Source organism: Taeniopygia guttata, chromosome 4 (genome assembly GCF_048771995.1).
Source record: "Taeniopygia guttata chromosome 4, bTaeGut7.mat, whole genome shotgun sequence".
NCBI lineage: Eukaryota > Metazoa > Chordata > Aves > Passeriformes > Estrildidae > Taeniopygia > Taeniopygia guttata.
Window position 1 is genome coordinate 28,336,137 of NC_133028.1, and position 21,932 is coordinate 28,358,068.

The 21,932-nt window shown below is 34.6% G+C and overlaps 1 protein-coding gene across 13 annotated transcripts in view; it reads right to left on the reverse strand.

Moving 5' to 3' along the window:
* Nucleotides 1-21,932, reverse strand: part of SGCZ (sarcoglycan zeta) — a 393,854-nt gene that overhangs the window by 232,751 nt on the left and 139,171 nt on the right. The gene's annotated exons all lie outside the window — the stretch shown is intronic.

Consider the following 21,932-nt stretch of genomic DNA (forward strand, 5'->3'; position numbering starts at 1 on the left):
AACTTCGCACACCCTATAAAGTGAAAATTAAAAAAAAATAAAAACCCAAACAAGTCACCATAGAACTACTACATACATACAGAATAACATATTAAACACAAGGGATAAAAAAGCAATATAAGGTCATATACAGCTTGAATTATTTCCAATATTTCCTAACTCTGAAATACTTAATTATATTATTTTATTATCAGGGTGATTCAAAGGTTTTATTATATTCTTTTAATTCACTAATACCATTTACCTAGAAAAATATCTTCCATACCATGACATTTCATCACCACCTATTTTGCTTAACTTTTAGCACTAAAAGTACTATTCTGTTCTACCTGGGGTTATTTTTATTGTGAAAACACAAAAATAATTACTATGCAGGCAGTAGACAGAAATTATATTAATATTGCTTGTCATCTTCTTACAATTGCTGACCAATATTATCTTTCTGCTTTTCAATCTTCACAGTTGGAAATAATACTAATTAAAAACTGGCACAGGCTTTATTCACAAATATTTAAGGATTCAGATTAAAGCCTTCAGTTCTCACAGATAAAAAATCAGTAATTCTCTTCAATATCTTCTACAAACCTACAAACAGAAGACAGCATCCTTTACTTTTTCCTATATACTTTTGTCATCTAAGGGATAATCTAGAGATGGATCAATTGAGCATCTAGAATTAAATTTTATGTCTTCAATATACGACTTCTCTTTCTAAATCAACTTGTTAACTTTTAGATTAACCAAAATATATTTTATTTAATATCACTTTGTCAATTTTACAAAAATAATTTGACTCTAATCTGTTTGAAATTCTAAACAATTTTTATAAATTATTAACCATAATATGCATTAGAATACAATGATTAATAAAAAATAGTTTTCAATAATGCTTTAGTCTTCTTTTAAAATAAATATTTATTATAGATAGCTATAACTTAAAATAATTTTTTATGAACAATTTCATTAATAAAAAAATATCATTGCTCTAAAGCATATTACAATACTATTGCATATATTAAAAAAACAAAACTCTAGAAATATTAACAATAGAAGACCATAAGACTCAAAATATCTTTACAATAGATACAGAAAAGTAATAAAATATCACAGGGAGAATTTTCCAATATCTGCCAATTAGGTAAGAAGCAGAAAAGGAAGCAAAAACAATTTTTTGAAACGGATTTAATCTAATCTGCAGAAATACTGCATTACCGCAACTGTGATTATGGTGCTAGTGATAGTATTAAAAAAAGATCAGAATTAAGGTTATTTGACTGTCTTAATTATGACTTCATCTAAATATATTCAAATGTCACATTTAATCATAACAATTAATCTTCCTTAATAGTCAGCTCGACATCTCTCTAAAACCTCTTTATCCTATATTACTAATACCATATCAACTCAGCTTTCATTTTCATACAGTTTTGATTCTATACAAACCCACAAATATTCACTCACAATTGGGTACAATTACCCAAACACCAAAGGTTATTTAATGTAATTCCAATTATTTTCAGAGGTTTTCCTTTTCAAATTTCAATTAATTTTTTCAAGTTCTAGTCAAAATGATTCGTTGTTTTTTAAATGTTACAATATACTTTTACCACTCTAATGTTGGTTCCAAAAGGCTGGGGTCAAGCATGTGGGAGGAAGGGAGAAAGAAATTGGGCAGATAAGGGAAATATAGACCTTGACAGGAAAAGAAATGGCCTACACATGTACTGGCAGTTGCAAACTGCAAATAAGTGGTAGGCAATCCCAGTAAAGATTGGGGAAAATTCCCTTGCAGTTCATACTATACTGTCTCTAAATAAATAAAACTTAAAATATTTCTTTATTCAACACAATAAATAAGAACCAAAGTGCCAGGAGAGGCTGGCCAGAAACAGAAAGCATTGCCTCTGCACTGATATTTCTGGGATTGTCAAGGACAAAACAAAAGTTCATGTACAGTAATTAATTATGTGACTAATACATGACCCCACTGTAGGAATATTAGACAGGGAGTAGATAGGTAAAGCATTTGTCCAAAGAATACATTTAGAAGTTGCAAATGTTTTTTGAGAATCATACATATGTGCAGTCATTTCTTGCCTTCATTATTAAGGTTCCATAAAGACAGTCTTTTTGCCCAGAGATGCATGAGAAATAAAAATTACAAAGCAAGATAAATATTTTAGAATTTTTCCTTATTGAATTTGTGGACCCTCTCCTTAGTGGTGTGCTTTCTTTTAAAAGATCTAAAGCCTTTATTAAATTGACTAAATTATTCCTAAAGGATCGTTTCTTTTACCAAAAGCACACAGAGCTCTATAAAAACAAAAGACAATTAGTAAATTTATAAACCACTGAATGAAATCTGCTATTTATGTAAATCTTGCAGAAAAATATTTAGCATGCATTCCCTGAAGAAAGAGGCGACTTGAGAGCTTCAAAATTAAAGGAAAATCTTGTAAAAGAAATAATGAAATAGCTGGATTCCAATTTCCACAGATGATAAAGCAGGTACATTTTTCTATTATTGACAGCTTATTTTTACATCAAATAAAAAATCCTTAGAATAGATTCTGCTCTTAAACAAATAAAATGGTTTACACTATATTCTTACAACTCCTATTTAATAATATGAGACCCACCTTTATCTATTTCATCTACTGAAGCACAGCAATCTTGTGAAACAGGTTCCATTTTGACTTATATAATGAGAAGATATGATTACCATTTTAAAGTAAATAAATTTAGAAAAAATAGACACAAAAACCCCACATTATTTTATTTTTAGAAAACAGCTTTTACTTAATTTTTAAGTTTTCCTGGTAAAAAAATATTTGCTAAATTATATTTTCATAGCAACCAAACAACATTGTAATGAAGTAGTTGAGGAAGATAAATCTCTGCAATTTTTTACTGGTTTACTGTATACATTGAAAAAAGAAGATGTAGATTCAGCTAATTTTAAGCCCTGCTCTACTCTTCTGACTCCATGTTTATACATGTGATTTACGGGGGAATGCTGAAATAATCCCCTGATAGCTACTTCTGCAGAATATTGTTTAGGATTAAAACAAGCTCATAGGCCATGGTCAAACAACAATTTTCATGCTTTGTTAAACCACAAGTCCCCTTTCCAAAAACAGTTTTTTGCAAATGATGTCTAGTCTGAATGATTTATCATTCCTTCTATTTAAGTACTGTGCATCGTTTGAACTGAACTAGAATAAAGACTGCGGCTTCAAAAGACAACAAGATTTTACCCTGTGTAATGAATCTTTTCAAGTTTTACCTACTGTTCTAGCAAACCCATTGGGAATATCACAGGACTCCTCTACAGAAACTGAAGAGGAACAGCTCTCATGCACTGCAATCAGAGGAAAAGTTACGGCTTTTGTCACTGGTTGTTTCTGATCTAGCAAAGCGCATAGAAGTCAGAATGGTAGCCCTAAAAGCAATAAATTGCAATTATCTAAATCAATGTTGCCACTTTCACAGAACATCCCTCTGTGATGGTCTCTAACCTACTCATCCCAGGAGCTGAAAGCCATAAAAAGAAAAATAGGGCACTGCAAGTTGTGAAAGAGATTTGAGTAGAATATTGTGATGTTTGGATAGACAGGCAGGGTGCCTTTGCCTGATGCAAATCCATGAAACATGCCTTCACAGGAAGCAAGTAGAAGATATTTTACAATGACAATTTATAAAAAGAGATAAGATAGCATATTATGGAACTTGAATTACTTTTGCATTAAGCAGGCTAGATTAGCATTATTTTTCAGAGGCTATCTTATAAATGACGTGCAATTTTTTTTCTTCCACTCTTATTCTGAGGAATCCTAATACTCCTCATTCAACACAACACATTTCTGAGCAAGCATTTCAGTTCTCAATTTTAAGAACTTGTGTGGGAGGATTCACAACTTTCTGGTTAGGTTTTACAACAGAAAATTACAAACAGTGCTAAATATCTACAAATCATTGTTTTTTGGACAGCCTGGCATTTTAGGGAAGAAAGTAAAAGGGCTCTCTTCCAACTGTTGCTGTTCACAGTGAATAGCTCATCAGGGAGAAGTGCTGATTAAAACAAAAAATAATTTTTAAAGCCGAAACTCTGCAAAAATAATCCATCTAAAATTTTCAGCCCTCTGAAGGAGTAGGAGAATACACCTCTCAATTCAACTAAGGATTTACTAAGGCTTTCATACTCAGCTTTCTAATGAACTTAACTTTTTTAATGCTTAAATGACTGTGAGAAGACAATACATTACTTTTGTAAGATTGCTTCTTTAGGTCTTTCCTCCCATGATGTTCTGTATCTTTGTTCCTAAATTCCAGCCAGAATACATTTAATCCCCTAGCCTCTATAATAAGCCAAATCCAGGAAGAAAACCAAAAAACACAAACAAAACCAAAAACAACAACAAAAAAAAAAACCCAACAAACTCTACGATTTGGAGGTGAGTGTGCCTACAATACAACTGTCTTTCTACATTCATTAATTTCACACTTAGAATACACACAGATTTTCTTTATATCGAAGCATACACACATACAGGGATTCTGAAAGGTCCCCCTCTTGGTTTTCCACTTTGCAATCTTTCTACCTTTCCGTCTATGAAAGTACAGGAGAGGTATGGAAAAGGGAAAAATACTGATACAGATACTATGACATATACAATGCAACTTAACTCTTTATTACTAGAATGAATTTTTATTTTGTGACCTATTAACAGGCCAAAACATTTACAAGTAGGAAAACACCCTTCTGAAAAATAATGCTCAGAGCATTCAGCCAGTTTCTTGCATATAAAAATATACAATCTTTTTATTGACTAGCGTAAGTCAAGTCAAAATGTTTTGACTACTTTGCTATTGTAGACACACTTTTGAACTATTTAACAAAACCAGAACTCAAAAATTTTTGTGACAGGCAGCATTTCAAGTACATCTTTAATCATGGTAGCTATGTTTCTTTCAATCTAGAAAAAAACTTGCATATAGGTGCAATACACTCTTTTCTTGTAAGTTCCTACTCACATTCATTATTGGTTAAAGAAATCTTCCTCTACCTCCTTGTCCTTTGACACATGAATAAAACACTTTATTCTTAATTGAAAATTGCAGTCAGAAAGAAAATCGAACTGATTTTTTTACTAAAAGCAGTTTCTCCTAAAGCATCATTATAAACTAAATTGAAAGTGTATTTTTCTTAAATATGAAATTTGCTATTGTTATTCTATATGAGCTGTTCCTCAAATAGGCTTAAGAAACAGAAATAAAAGTCAGCTTAAATGTGTTTTTTGCAGATGTCTGGACACATAAAAAAATAAATCAGATCTAAGGCATACACTTGGGATCTAGTATTGTTACAACTACTATTTCTCTCATTAAATCATGAATACAAGCCTGAGAGAAAACAATAATAAACAGAGTTCCTTTATTCTCTAGAAGTGTATTTTCACTGAGGGGAAACTAATAGTAACTATCTGAATGAATTAATTTGTATTAAGTATCATGCAAAAAAACCCTTTCCTACACAGATAAAAATTATAGTCCATGTTTATTTCACATTTCATAAAACAAGCTGAAACAGAGACATTAGAATTTGCCATATTTAGGAAGAGAAAATATATTGGGATGAGCTACATATTTAAAATATTATGCAACAATAATCTGTCATAATACATTGTAAGTTTACAGTACTCCTACCACCATACCACTTAAATCCAAACCAAAATATTTCAGCATCATATTTTATTACATTAAGTTCTTTAATAAATTCTATATAAACCCAAGAAATTACCCTGAAATATTATTAAAAAAAACCTATCTCTAAAGATAAATTTCTCTCCTTCCTGCGCAAACATTTTTATGTAAAAAATTTTGTTATACAACTATACTGTTGTATATATTTTATTTAGTATGCCCCAGTAGAGAGCTTCACCGTTTCAATAGTACAATCAGTGTTGCTTTATCTTCAGTGCCCAGCCCTCCATGCATCTCTTGAAGAAACTCTGGACTCTTGAACTCTTGTTATTCAGCTAATAAATAACACTTATTTTAAACTGTGAGGGTGAATAAATTTAACTCTGAGTATAATCTACAGTAAAATTTAACATTCAATATAGAATAAACAAATCACTGCATCTTGCCATGCAGATGTCATTGTCAGCAAAACCCATGACCTCTTAATATGAAAACACCTGCAAGATTTGGTTTTAGGCTTCATCCAAAGCCAGAGCAGTGCAATAAGAACTGATTTGGGAATAAATTCACCTTCTTCATGAAAGGAGACAAAACAGAAAAATATTACATGGCATTATATAGTAAATAATTAATGAAAGAGTGTGATAGAGGATGGATGGGTATCTGAAAGAGATGCATAGCATTTTAACATCGTTTCTTCTAGACATTAGTGTTAGCAACAATAAAAGGCTCTCCTTCTTTAGAAAAGGAGGGAGAGGGGGGAAGAACACATTATCTTTTATGTTTATTCCTCCAGATAGAGTAGCATTTTCCATTGACCATCTTCCAAACATTTGATAATTTTAAAAACTCTAAACAACACACAAAAATTTTATGTAAGATAGACTTCACAAAGTGGCAAACATTATACATCCAGCATACACTGGAAAACATTACAATTTCAATGCAAAATTATCAAAGAAAGTAGTCTGCAAGAGCTGATTAAGTTATGAATAATGCTTATTGACTAGAGAAGGCTTGAATTTCATAATTTTTTAAAATAATCTTTATATAAGAAAGTGAAACCAGCACAGAACCTATCATCATTGCTCATTTACACACAGTTGTAGAACACCTAACTTGTGGATTAAAGATTAAATGAGAAGCTGTTGTTGAAGCCCAAATTGTAGCAATTACAAAAGTATATGAAAGACACTGACAACATAGGGGCACTGTGATCTTCTACAGCTCTTTCTAAGCAATCAAGTGTGGTCACAACCAGAAATTTGAGGAGGAGTGACCCAGCAGCCAGAGATCAAAAGACTTTTATAGGCTCAAGGTTTATATTTGCAATTAGCAACCAAAAGAACTATTTTCATACAGTTCTTCCTAATGAGGAATATCACTGAGAATTTTTCTTTTTTTCTAAAGTTTTTTTATTTTCTGAGTATTTCTACAACATCTGACATACAGGTTCTTAAGGGAAAGTTAGTTTTTACTGAAGTACACAATACCAAGAAAATGCAAGGTAGAGCAATGATGAACTGTTCCTCCCACAGCCTTATGCCTATACATTACCTTGTAAACCTTTGCGGTTTTTTTCATTATCTTTAGATTATTGACGGTTTTTGTACAATGGTTTGTGTCATTACATCTAATTACACAATCAGTGTGAATTCAAATAGCCACTAAATGAGAATATCTAATTGCCTATGATTTATTGAGTTTCAAAGCACAGCAGACTCTAGATGAGAAACAGGCTAGGCAATGCATTTTTTTAAGGAAATTTTCTTGTCTGACCATCCAGGAGCCACACTCTGAACAGGAGAAAGTTTAACTGCTGAGACTGAAGCCCCTTCACAGCAGGGCAGCTTCCAGGGGAGCAAGAGAGGCTCAACTTGGCTACCTACATACCCCTCCACTAAGTGTCAAACGTTTTCCTCTACAGCTGGGATCACATCTGACAAATGCCTTTTCTTTTCTGAAAGTAGGAAGTCTGAAAATAAGGTAGTAGTGGGGCAGTAGTGCAGTAGTGAAGATGTAGAAAGGAAATACATTTCTGCAACAGAAGAAAATCAGGGGGATGTAAAAACCAGGACACATGAATACCTTTCTCTCTACTATCTGTATTGACTTCTGTGAAATAAAATACCTAAACAGATGTAAAATTAAAAAAATCAAAACAAAACCAAAGCAAACAAGCTAAACTAAACAACAAAAAAACCCAACAAAACCCAAAAAAACCCCTTCTCTAAAATCCTAATTATATCGAATGAGGAACAAGCACCTCCCAATGCATGAGGATATTCCATCTTAATCATTGCTCTTTCATAACACCTTTTCCTCTCCATCCTTCCAAAACCAGCTTCCTGCTGGCATTCTTTCCAGCTTGTCATGCTCAATCACAGTTAAAGAATAAAAAAAAAAACAAACCAAGAATTACTTTACAAATATTTTTGTTTTAATAGAATCATGAATGTAATTTCTATGCCATCCCTAGAGTTCTCCTGCATAAAGACACAGCTGTGTTTTTCACCCATGAAAGTATAATGCTAAGAACTGAAGACCATTATTCTTTTACATATGCTATTCACCATGGGTTTTGAATCTCAAGAGAAATTTGAGCGCAGCAATCCCTGAAGACTCAGACATTTCTGAAGAGTGAACTCATTACTAATTTCTGACATTAAGTCACCATGCTTCATTTCCTTATGTACTGCCCTTCTACAATACAAAAATAAATCTGTGGAAGATCAGATTTCTTAGCTTCTCTTTGACTGAATATTAGCCCAGTCAAGCTCAAATGTAAGCCTGAATGACTAAGTACAGTATGCAGTGCCACTGATGGGTTTTTTTTCTCACCTTATAAAAAAAGCCTTTTCTGATAATTAGACTAGCCCACCTTGTTTGAAAAGCTTTCAAAACAATGATATGACCAGCTGCTTTGCTTCCTAGACTCAAAATCAATCATATTTTTCTATTTTCAAACTTCTACCTATATTTAGATGTTCTTCTGCTTACTCCGTTTACAACTCCATTCAATCAATTTCCTGGATCTCAGTTTTGTGAATGTCAAAAATCAGCCATCAAATTGTCATATTTTTAAGTCCTAAATCAAGGGAAATTCACAATATTAATCTGGAGACAGACAACTGTAGCTGTTCCTAATGGTTTTGTGTAATTCATTCCTCTCCAGTGGAACCAAAGAGTGAATTTTCATTATATGGCATCAGTCAAGTGTATTTATATGCACAGTTACCTACATTTCAACAATTTTGAGGGGAAAAAATAGTAATGTTGAGATATATAATACAGTTTCCCCACATTTAAATTAATACTGAGTAGTTTTGCTTCAGTAACAAAATACAGTCATCGAATCATGGAATCATTTAGGTTGGAAAAGATCCAGTCATTCAAACTATTCATAACAAGATTATACATTGTCAGCCTGAATTTGAAGAAAGAATTGACGTACAAAAAATACTTGTTCTGGGAATAAAGGAATGGCTTGTATTATAGAGAATATTATAGAGAATCCAGTTTCTTCATTTAAGTACAAATAGATTATACTTTAATTTAGGTACCTTATACCAAATATTTTTTTACTAATATATTCTGTTCAAGTCAACAAAAATTTCTTGACAACATATTTTCCTGGTTTTTGTTAACACATGTGGGGAGGAACAGGTAAAAACTGAGGAGGATAAAGACTTATTTTTAGAATTGTTTTCACTCAAGATGACCTTGCAGCTGGGGGAATGCTAAGAATATTCAGTCTAGGAAAATTCTATCTTGAAAAGTCACGTAACAGAATGCTGTAAAAGACCCAAAAAGCATTGTTCTCAGGCCTAGTAAGGGGGGAAGGGAGGTTAGAAGCCTGGAGATCATAAAACACAGCCTTGTGAAGATCTGTGCCTATGCCAGTCCTCTCTGATATGTGAGCCAGGAAACAGCCTGAGCACTTTTTGCCCCTGCTAAGACAACATAAGCTTAGCAGTGCATGTGTCCCTGGTTTGCCAGCAAAATAATGGAATAAATCTTTTCTTCCCAATTCAGCTGTGGATCATGGCCATCTTGGTGTTACTTGTATGTACACAGTTCACACACTATATCCCAGTCAAAACCAAAAAATGTACAACCCCAGAATTGAAATAAAACATTAAAATATTAGATCTGAAAGACTATCACAGTACAATAATACAGTTCTGTCACTTAACAATTTGCATATTACAGAAATGAAGTGCACACAAATGTGAATTTATTTACCTTTCTAATTTTCTAAACAAAGGTGTGAAATAAATCTGCTTATGAAAAGGAATTTCAAATCTTAATAAATCAATCAGGGAAGAAGAAGAAGAGTCTGATTCAGGACATATTTCTTGATTTTATCCAAAATGTACACAAATTACAGCTTTTATACTTCTAGAATGATTTATATTTTGATATAATTTAATTTATAGCCTTATACCACACTTAATATCACATCTGATATAATTTTTTCATTTTTTAGACTCAAGCTATTGATAACCTACCAATTAAACACTCAGCCCTTTGCCCTCAACTTGCCATCAAACAGTTTCAGTCTTTTTATGTATAAGTTCATATATACAAACATTAACATATTCAGAGAGACAAAGATTCAAGATTACCTGAACCTGAAATGCCTGGATTTTGGCATTTGTTGAAAACTGATGATTTTACTTGATGAAATATTTTTTTTCATCAATACATGAAATCAATAGCAAAAGGCAGTTAGAGCTACACGTATTAATGAAATAATTAATAAACTTTGAAATGCACTTAGAAAAAACAAACCAAACAAACCTGCCATAATGACATATGCATTGTATTATGTTTATGTGAGTTCTGATTAAGACACTGGCATTATTTTATGTTTATTTTATTCAATACATGTTAGGACAAAGATTCTGCCTAATGCACATTTTAAGTTTTTAATTAATAAAAAGGCAGATGTACTTGTCAAACTACAAACTATTAATAGAGCCACTAGATTGATAAAAAACACTATGTAATTTCAACATAATTTTACAGAGTCTGGCAGTATAGATGAGAAGGTAGTAGGGAAGGGTATGCAGATATAAACACAAAAAAATAGATATATATTTGTATGAAACTATTTCAGTACACACAAATGCACACATCATTTCAAACTAGAGATGTGTGCAGCAGCAAACACGCATACCCTTATTTCTTGCACTTTCACAATAAACATTAATCTTTGCAAGTTAGTAGAAAACTGATAAAACATGAACAGTTGAGTTGACTCAGTTCTTACATCCACATAGAAACAAAGCTAAAAAATTTGACAAATATTAGGTATAAACTTTTACCTTTCTGGTGGAACTATGAAAAGAGGAAAAATAAAAATAAACAAAACAGATTTTGCTTTCAATCCTGGTGTACATTCATGTGTAACAATACAGCACAGAGCCTTGGTAGCAGAGAAAAGTACAAAGTAAAGAATATCAGAATATCAGTCATGAAGGCTCACAAAGTCAAGATTAAAGTTTCTTTTATGAAGCAGAGAACACTGCTCCAGATAAAACTCATTACAAGATGCACAGGTTCCTTAAGATCTGTGACAAAAGAAGTCTGGGCAAAATGCTGTTAAGTTGCTATTATTTCTTTTTTCTCTGTTATTCAAAGTTACTCAACCTTTGGATATTTTTCAACTGTAACAATGACAACTTGTAATAGTATTAAGTTACTATAATATTCACTTATAATATTCACTTCAATGTTAACAGTTCATTGGAAACACAAAATCACTTATATAAATCTCATATTGGACATAAATTACAATTTTGGTGAACGAAATCTTAATCAAGTATATAACTACATGAAATGTGTAAATACATTTATTTTTATATATATATATATATATATATATACATAGTATAAAATTATATAGCATAGAGAGAATTAAAACTAAAACAAAGACCACAGTCTAATGTTATGAGATCCTAAATTTAAGAACTGAATGTACAAAATGGGTTGCAGGGCTGTTATTCTCCAACACAGTTTTTCTGGATTCCCTTTCACTTACTTTTTTTTTAATCATTAAGAATTGTTTGCAATTTCTTAGTAATATCATCAGCTAGAGATTAATAAGTCTTTGGCAAAAGCTGTTGCAAGTAACTCAAGGTGATGAGGGATATTGCATTTCATAAATGAAATACTGTGCATTATGTCTTGGTAAGGAAAGGATATTGTCCAGTGATCAAGTCCTCAGTCTTAGATGCAAGAAAATTCACAGACTAATAACAGTCTTTCAAAACATACATGTGTAACATAAGGTTTATCTATAGCATGAGAAACATGCAGAAATTGCTAAAATGTGTGACATAGCTTCCTTTGCTGCCCGCAAACTTCAGCAAGAAAAAATCAAAAATCTTGAAATAGAAGAGGTATGGTGATGATGAATAAAACAAACCCCAAGGTATTGATAAAACTGGTGAGGATGGAAAGACAGAGAAGTGATGGATAAAAGAATAAAAGACAGGTCTTGAAAATGATTACAGATAAACGTAAAGAAGACCAAAATTCTTACTGCCACAAGAATTTTCAAATTTTCAAGTGTAATAATGGCTATGAAACATGCGAGATACAAAATAAAACTGATTTGTCTCAATTTAAATTATATATTAAATGTCGGCTTTAAGATCAACATCATTATGCTATTTTCACATTCCAATTACTCTCAATATAATCATACAAATCTATGCATTTAAAGACAGTGCCATGCTTAACATGCAATTCATTAATCTATTCTTTGAACTTGCAACTGCTGGTGTTTTGTGGTGGGTTTTTAAAATCTTCTTCTCCTTAATAGTTCTATTTGATACTGGTATATAAGGACTGGATAGTAAAAAACTGTTGTAAAAAGGTGTGATTTCCAGAATGTCAATTCTTGATATAAATATCCATAATGAAATTTCCTGCACAAAACTTATTCCTGAATCCTATGCAGAAACATACATACCCTCCCACTCACTGCAAATTCAAAGTGATATTTGATGGATCTGTTCAATCAAAATCATATTTTTGTGCTGTTTTTTATGTTTCCTCAATCCTGATGATTAGCAGCCATCTCTGCTACTATACGTAAATTTGAGCAACTGAGGACAAACACCAGAAGAACACCTGCTCCTGCTTTAACATAAAGCTGAGCTGTGTCCTAACAATATTTGTGGAGACCACAGGTGTACAAAACACAAAGGGTGTTCCAGCCACACTATTCCCAAAGCAAGCTAATAATGTTCAAAACCAAATGTTAACAGCTATTCAAAATTTATTTAATCATATAATTTTATTTATGGGTTTTGTTATATCTATGAGAAATAACTTCTAATAATACTTAAGCATATAAAATCTGGCATAACACTGCCTTGATACAGCTTGGTTGTTACATATAAATGACAAGAGTTCAACTCCCTGCTGACAATACTGTTTTGTTTTACAACCTTCATAAATCAATTTCAAAAATCTGAACTGCTAGTTAAAAAACAGTTTTTGGTTTAAATATTTCTAATTTATCCATTGCCTCTACAAAAATGTTAAGAGTATACCAAGGGACTTTAAGCTTTTCCTAAATACATACAATGCTTTTTAGACAAAAGAAATTAGATTTTTCTTTTAGTGACATTTAATGATTTTTGTTGTCAATTCATGGCATCTGTTTCTGTACATGTGGGGCACTGCCTGACTACAGAGATGCTGAGTACAGATTCACCTGGCACAGCAGAAGAGATCTTGCAGTACCAATCAATGCCTTCCCCACTGTTCAACTCCCAGAGCACTCAAAGTATTCGGGTTTCAGGGGAGCTTCAGAACTCAAATGAGTTTTCTTTCAGAGCTAGGACATGGCACTAGCAGTAGAGGCAGACAAGCATCAGGACAGGACTTTAAAGTTTTCTACCTACAAGTGCTCCAAGCCAAAGTGGCTGGCTACAGAACCCAGGCTTGGTTTGTACTCCTGGCCTAAAGAATGTATTTCACTCACAGGGGCTGCAGTGGTACAACCTGGTGCTCCAAGATTAAGGCACCTTCTAGCTTCTCTATATACAGAGTTGCAATAGAATACAGAAATGAAATCTTTAAGATGTGGGGAAATTCGGATATTAGCGGCCATTCTCATTAGAAATGTAGAAATTTCCTTTTGTATTACAGCTTCTCCCTTTTAACATACTGTACTGATGATCCTCAAACAGCTAAGGACAAACCCTAGTTCTTATTAAGAGTCATCACGAAGGGCATTTGTTGTAGCTCACTACAGACTAGCAGGATATTACATAGACTACTCACTCTGGTTTCGAGGTCCAACTTCATTAATCCCTGTGATGCTGCAGTGGTAAATTAGAATTAACTGTTCTGAACTACCAGAAAAATTAGCTCTCTAGCATATTTTTTATCAAAATTAAGCAATAATGAATGCAAAGACATGGGTTGTATTTCAGAAATGCAAATAGGTTGGCCAAGTCAGTTCTACCAATGGTGTTACAATGCATAACACAGCTTTGTACTCATGACTTCTTGAGAAAACAGAAAAAAAAAAAGTAAATAATGCAATTTCCATCTAGAAAAGAAAATGTTGCAGTATGCTTTGTGCTACTAAAGAGTGAAGTTGGCAATCAATAGAAAAAGAAAGCTGTTCTAGATAGGCAGATGGCTGTTCTACACAGCTCCTGGATTTGGAGGAATAGTTTTCTCACTGCATTTAAAGTGGGAGAGGAGGAAAAGTGAGAGAGAAGTTTTATGTTTGCTGGCCAGCTAGGACACAGAGAAATAGGAAGATGACTAATAAAAATCTGAGTCCTATGCATATGCAAACAAAATGACAAAAATTTATTTTATTCATAGAAAAATCAAAATTAAGAATTTTTCACTAAAAGAATTACACTTAAAAGCAGTCTAAGTCTTTAGGTATGTCATGCCATTATACCTCATTTCAAATAATCATATTAAAAGAAATTAGGGGCCAGAAACATTTGTAATAATTATAAGAGTGAGCAGCTTATGAAATCCACAGATCAAAATGTCTAAATATTAAAACAACCGCAGTCTACCTTTGCTTCACGCATCCAAATAAACATCACAGTCTTGTGGCCAACCAGTAGGTGACAACTAGTCACTTGCCTTAAAGTGATTTTCTCTTGCCCAGCCTCTAAGGAAAAACCTACCTGACGCTGGACCTGGCCACCTCAAGTCCATCTTCCTTCTCCCTAAACAGTCTTTACAAATAGACTTTAATCAGGGCAAGGACCCATGTCAGTCATTTGACTGAAGCCTCCCACTGATGTTCAGCTTCAGCTTTCACTGAGATGAGAAGCTGTGAAGCCTTAGCTAAAAATATTGACGGGTAAAGTCACTCTTTCTTTCAGTGAATGAAAAAACAACATTCCTGCTTCTGGCCTGCAAACAGTCAAGGTTTCTTCCTCCCCACTTTGCTCAAGCTAGGCAAAACCTTCACTGTGAGCACACATAACAGATATGTTACAGGGGAGTATATCATGGCAATGCAAAAACTAGCTCTCCTCCCAGCCCATGGCAAGCTGTTCCCTAAATAACTGTTTTAAGAAATTGTGGAATCACCTAAATTGAAACCACACACAAAAGTAAATTCTTCTATACTTCTCTATGTCTGCCCTCACTTATAAAATAGTGATAGAAATCCAGGGTCTCCTTTCCCTGTCTCCATGATTTCCATTTAAGGATATGTTTTGTCTCCATTGTATTTCCTTATAGCTTACAAAAACTGAAAATATGTATTTGAAAGTAAAATACCTGTAACTCATGACAGCAAGTAAAATATATCTTTTCTGACTGTAACTTACATTCATTTGCCCCTGTCACGTGCCACTCAGTAGTGGTGCCACCAAATACTTCCAGTCAGATGTCTCCATCCTTTAAACAAAGCTACTATACTCTCTCTCAGATTAGAGTTTAATGGTTTATTGCTGCCCTTGGCCTTAAAAATGGCTTCACTTATAATTTTTGAAGCAGCAAGCAGCATTCTCAGAAACCTTTTCTTCTCTTGTAAGCTAATCTCCACCAAATAAGCCAGGAAAACACAGTAACTATGCAAAATACTATTCATCAGTAGTGTTGGATATTTTTAGTATTGTAATATCCACGGCTGTTTATACTGATCATATAAAATGTAGAAGTCAATATCCACCATTATTACAAATCTTTCACACAGAAGTTTTACAGAGTTTATCTTTAAAATGATGTGGTGCATTTAAAGTATTGAACTGGCACTTGGCACCGTAGGAACAGAAATGCGATACAGAATATTTCTGTAAACCTAAAGAAATAAACCATACACGCTCATTTAAGCTAATAAGCCTACACTTCAAAGGGGGAATATTTATCTCCCCAGTCTCTATGAATGGTTTGGTTATTTCTTTCTTAACTCTTCCATACAAGCATAAAAAGAGGCCCGATCACCACTATGCAGCAACCTGGTAAGGGGACACTGCTTGTCTGTAGAGGTGGTTCAGTGGGGCAGCCCCTAGAACAGCCACCCCAGAGAGCACTGAGCTCTGCAAGACGCTTCTGCTCTGAAAGGAAGAGATGTCGGGGACAGCGGAGCAATGGGACCTTAGTTACTGCAAACTGAATGGTAACTGCTCTGTCTCTCACTACTATTAGAATAAAAAAAAATAGATATATATCTTTAAAAAGCACCTAAACCCTGCCACTTACTGAGCCTGGTCTCAGCCGCTGCCCTGCTTTCAGGGATGTCTTGCCTGCTGCACATAGAGGGCTGTGCAGCCTGGTACCCCTTTCCACCCACACCCAAAGCACCAGCAGCTCCACCAGTGCCAGCAGGCAGGGCAGGAAGCGAGCAGCAGACAAAGGCTGAGGAGCATGAACAAGCCTGGAAAACAGGAGCTTGGCGTGCCCTGGCAGCCATGTACACAGGCAGCCACCAGAGCATGCTCGCTCACCACCTGTGGGAAGCACAGATATCCCACTTCAGCTCCCTCTCTGGCCATCCTGCCACGGAAACCTTCTGTCCTTGGCTGTGAGGGAGAGCATGCAGAGCAACATGGCGGGTTTTAGTGGGGCTGATGAGGTGGGAGGGGAGGGGAAGGGAGGGGAGGGCGGCTGCACCTGAGCCATGAGGGCCCACAGTCACCTGTCTTAGTGGAACCTTCAAGAGAGGCAGCAGGTGCCCAGTGGACAGGAGGCTGGCTTGCCCGCTTTGGGAAGAGGTGTGGGCAGGCTGGATCTTTCTGGAAACGGACTACAGGCCTTGTCTCATGAAACATGAAGGAACTGGAGGAATTTTGTAGCTGGTGAGTGGACAGAGTAGAAACTCAGAGCAAAGGACTCGCCCCTGCAAGGACACAGGGAGCAAGGGAAAATGGGCTTGCAAACTTGTTTATTTTTATTCCATCTTACCCAGCAGATCTGAGGTGTTCCTATTTTAAAGGTTACCTAGGTCTAATAAACTCAGATTTAAAAATTATAAAGCCTTGGAGTTTTGGAAAGGGGTAGGCTTTGGCTATTGTGTCTCTGAGAGGATCACAAGCCCTACTTCCTGTATCAGTTTACTTAGCAAAATGGGTTTGGGCAGAAAATCAATAAAGCAGCAACAACTTTCAAAATTACTCAGTCTGATCTGCAAAAGCATGGACTCCCAGAAGGGACAAGCCCCAAAACATTATGTACAATGTATTGTTCTAGGGAATCAAAACAAGCATAGAAAAAAGAAAATCAATATTCTTTCAGTCACACATAATTTTGTAGTATCAAATATGTGCAAATATTTGTGGCAAACGCTACTGTTTTCACAGCAGATTGGTCAGTTCAAAGTGTTTGGAGCTGGTGGACTAGAAAGTTCACTGTTTATTACTGTAGGCTGTTGTCTCACTTTACAGATACTACTCAGCATGAATACAAATGGCTTATGAGCCTTTTTCTACTGAGTGCTGCACAGCACAATGCTCCCTAAGTTTTGAGAATAGGTTCCCCCTCTGGACCTGCAATGGGAAGCAATTTAGAGAGACCATATTTCTGACTCTTGAACTCTCTCGGCAGCTTTGGAAGACTCAAAGGAAAATTTATAGGGAGTCTCCTTGCTCACCCTGGAGAATGTACAGAGACAAGTCTGCAACTTTTCCCCATTGTTCCCATTCTGCAAGGCAGCTCTTTGCTGGTGGTGGTGAGAGATTTAGTGTTTAATGCATCATAAAGCTGCAGCAGTGTGAAGTTAGGCATGTGTCCTTCTCCGAGATATGTCAGAATCCTGCACACTGCCATCGTTTACACATTTGGATGTCCTACATCCTTTCATGAAGGCACAGAGAAATCATTATGATCTGCACTTTAGATCCATGAACTAAATTACGGACTCCCTATGCTGAAGCAAGCCTTCAAATTGTGTACAATGGTTAGGGTAAAACTGAGATGTAATTTAATGTAACACCAGGCTTCTCCATATCAGTTCCTACTTTAAAGGTAATCAGTAATATAACATGGAGATAACATGAGAAATTTTAACTACTTTAATTGTTAAACTTCTTGTAGGAAACAGTTTGATTCAACAGCATTAACATTCTCAACAACTGAGTGTCACAAATCTCCTGACTTGTTTAATATAGAAGCAATTTTCTTTTTGTGGAGAGGAGAGAAGATGAAGGCAAACAAAATGTTAGAAAAAGACACTTCAGGCAAAGGCACCTTGCACATAATTCACTTTTTAAGGAGAAAATGAAACAAAAAAACAAGGAAATCACACCATTAGTCATGCCATCACATACTACAAAGCCTTCAGACTGCTCCATGAGTCAGATGCTTGACTAGGTGGGATGTACTGGTGCTGCTTGCAAAAGCCTGACATGCTCTCTGCTAGCAGTCTTGGCTCTTAATGGCTTTCTTCTTAGAGCTACATTAAAGAGCAGGTGAGTTTTTTGGAAGCTTAGATTGTGTCTGTATGCAAATAAAAAAGACTCAGAGGAGAGAAGCCTTTGGAGAATGGTCCCCGATTTCTCATCATCATAGAAATCTCAACATTTTGTTCCAGTCCCACTAATTCTGATTGTATACTTTATTCCTTTTATCATGCCTGAAAGGAGAAGGTGATCAGAGAATACTATCAGAGAGGCTAGAAAATATGTTCAGAGGCTATAGATCCATTAACAAAGACTGATTTTTAAAGGAATCACAGAGAAAGCAATAAAGAAAAAATGATTATTTAAGTAAAAGGATACTTCATGGATAACATTATAATGAAAAAGGCAGCAAATCCACTATGTTTTGTAGATTAAAAAAAAAAATAAAAGGCAAACTGACAGCAGGGAAGCCTCACAAGAGAGCAATAGCCTATGGAATTGCCAGCATCATTTAAGGATGGCAAGAGTTGAGAAAGACATGTCAAAATATAATTGTATTTCTCTACAGGGATGGGATAGAGAAAGAAAACTCTTCTGAGTGAAAGGAAGAATGCTTTAAAATGAAAGAAAAAATAATTAAAAGGAAAATTTTTTTGCCTCAACTCATTAGAAGTGCTAATACTTAAGCTGTGTAATACCACAATGTTATAAGGGGGGCTGGGACAGTGGAGTGGGTTGATTATTTTTGTGTCCCTTTGTGGGATTTTGTCTTTAACAAACTTGAAAAATATTGTAACCAAACTATTGTATACAGAGTAATTTAAAGGTGAGGGACTTAGGTACTAGACAAGTACAAATCTAAGTGCAAATCATTATCTTTTGGTGATCAGTTTCAATGATGGTTTCCAAGAGTTCCTATCAAAACTAAAATGAAATTAAACAGCTCTGTGACTATTCACAACACAGTTTAATCAATTAAACTTTTTTCAAGTATGTGGGTGTTTTGTTTGGTGGGCTCTAGCTAACAGGAACAAATATTAACATGAAATAACATCTTGATATCATTCCTTTCTCCTTACATCTGATTAAAATAAGTCTCAGTGGACTCCAGCCAAGCATTTGAAAGCACTTTGCCTTGGCACTGATGATTTGTACTGGGTCTGGCAAAAAAGATATTTTGTTCTCAGATTCAAGAGACATATTCACTTTCCTTTCTCTTCCAAGGAAGTGTTGACACCAGATGCTTAGATGTGGCTGTTTCCATTTCCAAAAATGCATAGCTGAATTTTGTACAGAATTTCCATTTTTTTTCTAAGAAATCCACTGAAATATTTTATTTAGTGTTAGAATTAATCCTGTGATCTACATTGTTAAGTGTTGCGGGCAGTCACTGGATTTTCTTCCCAGTTTCCTGATTCAGGCAGTGTATTGCCTGGATTACTTTACTTTAGCATTGGTCTATTTCCCTCAGTTTAATAACTTGTAAAGTAATCTGTAATCAGCAGGGAGAAATGGCCTTGGCATAAAAAAGAGGGTCCTTCTAGCTACCTTTTAGTCAGTATGTCACACTCTTAAGTCCACATTATTTTGAAATTTTGGTGAAACAGTGCTGAAACTTGGAAAAAGATAACAGTCATGGGTTTGTTTTTTGTTTTGTTTTTTTTTTTTTGTATTTTATTTACCACTACTGGTTAAGATCTCAATTTCTATATCCCCATAATCAGCATTTTTTGCTGATTATAGGCGAGATGCACATGGTCTTAATACTTGAAAAGTACGGTCTTCAATTCGGCAGTAGAGAATATTTTTTTTCAGCCTAAGCCACAATCTGTTGAGCAGTGTTAAATTGAAACATCAGAATAACATGAACTCAAGCTAAAGTGGTTTTGGTTTTGTGGGTTTTTTTTAAATATTCAGTATCATTCTATGTTTCCCTTGCATCTGTTATTGATGTGTATGCAGAAAACTGGAAACACAAGAGCAGTATTTAAAACAATACATCTATTAAACAATTTTAAAAAATGTACTTTTTAAATCTCAGAGTAAAGGTCTTCAAATAGACATGATAATAGTAGACTAATGACCATGGAAAATAGTGCAGCCATCAGTATGATTGTGTTCATGGCTGAAAAAACATTGTATACAACAGTTGAGGTCTATGCCATGAAATACATATAACAAGTTCTAAAAGATTGATGGAAGGGAATGAAGGGGATCCTTCATTGGATTCTCACTTGCTTCCAAAACTTCCAGTTCCATTCTTGGTTTTAAACTCTGTTCAAGCGCAATTCAGCTGAATGCAAATGAGCTAAGACAACAATTTTGTTGTGTAACAAATGTGTGTAATTTGCAAGCACAATCCTCTCCAGTCAGAGGTGTGACTGATTCACACAAGCACTTCCAGAAGGTGACACACAACTTTTTACATATCTTTCATATTGTACACCATAGTTTGTCACATCTCTACTCTTAAGATATTATCATTGGAACTAGCTAGGAAGAAGGTTACCAGCCTGGAATATTCTCCAGGGCCACAAAAATCTATCAGAATACTAGTAACATCAATCTCTGTATCTCCCTGTCTCAGGCAACACAGGAAATGTTTCTTTTTTCAAAATTTTTGTTTGGACTGACTACAATGAAATTCTGCTTAAACATCCTATATAAAAGTCCTCATTTCACAGAAACTGTCATAGACTTAAGTTTTCATAAAGCTCTAGTCTCTAAACTATGAAATCAAATTACTTGAAAATATATTTGATCAATTATTTGCTGTGAATAGCTGACCTGAATAAAATAAGCGTAGGGTTCCCTTCCTTGTCCTAACAGCTGAACTTACAACAGTGTCTTGGTTTATTTTTAAAAAGGAAAGAAAAACCCCTCAGAATGTAATTCTCAGGAAGAGATAAAAGTTGCCCACCATAAAAAAGTTTACTTCAAACTGTCCTTATTATATTGCTTAAAATATTAAAAACCCACTAATTTTTAGTAGATGATATTTCACTATTTTAGGTGTTTTGGTTTTTTTCATAGAAGTCCCACATGGAACCTTCCTACATTTTATTTTAATTTGAGACTAGGTTTATATTTTAATCTTATAAAAGTCTTGGGTGTACGTACCCCTGTAGTAGTTCTGCTAATGAAGAAACATACAGACTGGACACAGAACGATCAGAAGGCTAGTTTCCCTCATTTCATATAATTTGTCATATCAGCAGGTCAGAGGAAAAAGAAAAGACAACAACCATGCAATATCCCCCACACTTTTATCTGGTCAGAATCATGCACAAAACACCAACTATCTCCACCACGAGTTATCAGAGCCTGAGCTTTGAACAGTTTGGTGTCCATTCACATCGTCATCTTCTGCACCAGCCAGACAGTTTA